This window comes from Mesoplodon bidens, assembly GCF_964165515.1.
Source record: "Mesoplodon bidens genome assembly, chromosome: 19".
In the NCBI taxonomy this organism is placed as follows: Eukaryota; Metazoa; Chordata; class Mammalia; order Artiodactyla; family Ziphiidae; genus Mesoplodon; species Mesoplodon bidens.
This window is the reverse complement of record NC_138179.1, coordinates 38436074-38438593: the sequence shown is the minus strand read 5'-3', so window position 1 is coordinate 38438593 and position 2520 is coordinate 38436074.

The following is a 2520-nucleotide window of genomic DNA, read 5'->3' as shown; positions in this document are numbered from 1 at the left end:
GAGGCGGGGATCAGGTTGCAGCGGTGTCGGGGGCGGGGCCGGGGGTGGGGAGCAGCAGGCGGACCCAGGTTGGCTGGGGGCTGGGGGCGGGTCCTCGCTGGAGAGTGACGTCCGGGCGCCCGGGGCTCGGTCCTCAGCCCCACCTCTTGCCACCCCAGGTGCGTGGGAGACAGTGGGGCGTCCGCGGCGTTCGGGGGCCCGCTGCCCCCCGCCCCCCTCCTCAGGGCAGGGCCGGAGAGGCGGGGCAAGGAGCAAAGAGCTGGCTGGGATTCGCCACTCCCCGCCCCCGCCCCTCGGCCCCCCGCCCCCAGTGCCTCTGCTCCAGGCACCGCCAGGGGGCGGTGGCCCCGCGTCCGCCCAGCTCTCCTCCAAACCCGGAGTCGAGGCCCCTGGGGTCACCCTCAGCACACCCCTATGGTTTCGGGGCCCCTCTCAATCAACTGCTGGGGGCCCCAGATCCAGGGCTTGGGCAGAGCTGGAGGCTGGGGTCTATTTTACAAATGAGGAAACCCGGGCAGGGTGAGGGAAGCTGCCCAAATTCCGGGAGTTAGTAAGAACCGGGTCGCACCCAAGGAGCCCTGCTGACAGCAGAGGTGCCACTCAGAGGGACAGGGGGCGGGAGGGGCCCGGTGGAAGTGTGATCCGCCTGCTTAATGCCAGCATGGATCCGGGATGGAACCCACCATCACCACGTCCACTTCAGCCCCTGGGTCTGACCTGGTGAAGGAGGAGTTAGGCTGTGAGCCCCCAGCGGGCAGGGATCAGCTCTTGCTAGGTCCCCAGAGTAGGGACTTAATAAGCATTTGCTTACGGACTGAAAGCAGTTCAATCTTAGCTCTTTAACCTGCCTTCTTGACTTCTTGTGCCCAGGTGACCCTCTTAACACCTTGGTTGCCGACCCCTGCCAGTCAGGGCTCTGCCAAGGGTCTGTCCCTCTCCTTGGTGTCTCCCTCCAATCCCAGCAACCTGCTGTCCCGCCCACTGGGCACCCGTGAGGGACAGCAGAGGAAACGGAAGATGTGGCACTTCCAGAGGGCAGAAGGTGGTGAAACCTGGCCTGGAGGGCAGCCTGCCTGGGCAGGAAACACGAGGCAGCTAGCTCCTGGATGCTTATCCATGGCCGTGTCTTCCACGAAGTGACCTTGAGAAGCTCAGCACTAAATATGAACTCAGAGTGTTAGCACTTCCATTTTACAGATGAGGAAACTGAGGGAGAGTCAAGAGGGCTGCCCAGAGTCACAAAGTTAGTAAGCCAGAGCCTGGATCCGAACCCGTGGCTATCTGATTCCTGGGGTACGTTCTCTCCTCTGCAGAGTTGCCTCCTGCTACAAGGGCAGTTGGACTCTGGCCCCCACCCACTTCTCTGAGGGTACTGATGTCCCCTCGGTCACCCACATCCCATAGGGACCCACGTCCGAGCCTCCGCCCTTCAGCAGCCTTTCCTCAAGGAGACCGAGGTCAGAGCCCCGCCCTGAGCCCTAGGAGGATGAGGTCAGAGCATTACCGGGCTGGTGCACATGCTAAATAATTCATGCGGCTGCTGCAAGCAGGGGCTGCAGCATCCAAGAGGGCCCAGAGTGCAGACGGCAGACAGGAAACAAAGTCTGGTCACTTGCACTTGTGCCTAAGCACCGCCGGTCCCCCTGGAGCTAGAAGTGCTAGACCTGGTGAGAATGGATTGGAGGGCTGACGGACCCTAACTAGCTGCGTGACCGTGGGCAAGTCACTTAACCTGTTTCTTGCTCTTACAGGAACTGTGAGGTACCCTGAAAGAGTTCAAGAACCACATGTGTAAACTGAATGCTGGGCGTGGCATTTGGCGGGTCCTCCTGATTCAAGGGAAGTATTGGTTATACCTGGCTCCCACCCGCCTTCCCATGAGCCCAGAAGTTTACCCAACGGTGCTCCCACCTCCCTCTCCACCAGCCTACCAGGCAGCAGCAAGATTATGATAAAGGTGGGTCCCCTCTCTTGCCCCATGCCTGCATCACCAGGCCTTGTGTTTGGGGGGAGAGGGGATGTGTGGGGAGACAGTGACCTTGGGCTTGGCCTGTTTGGGAAGCCTCTGTTTCCTCTTAGAACAAATCCCCAACCAAGAAAAAAATTTAGTGGGAATCAGACAGCCTTCGCTGGTCTAGAAGGCAAGGAGTTGGATTTAAAAATATATATTAATAAATCCCAGACAAATTCTTAATGAACACACAGGGATTCTGTGGTAGTAATTCCTCACAAACAGGGTCATGTAAGCCTGAGCAGTGATGAAGCCCAAACTACTCCGCCCCAGCTACTCGGTTTGACAGAAATGGGTGTGCCGTTTACGGAGGTGTGGGCCTGACGTCACCTGCAACAGGTTCTGGCCTATTCTGGTTTTTTCCATTCAAGACTTGTGATGCAGCTGGAACACTTCTGTCTTCTTCACTTGGCTATAGACTGGAGGAAGCAGGGCCACGGGGTATTCTTGAATCTGGGCAGGTTTGCATCTTTCAGGAGCCCATCCCTCCCCGGCCTCACCCACAGGCC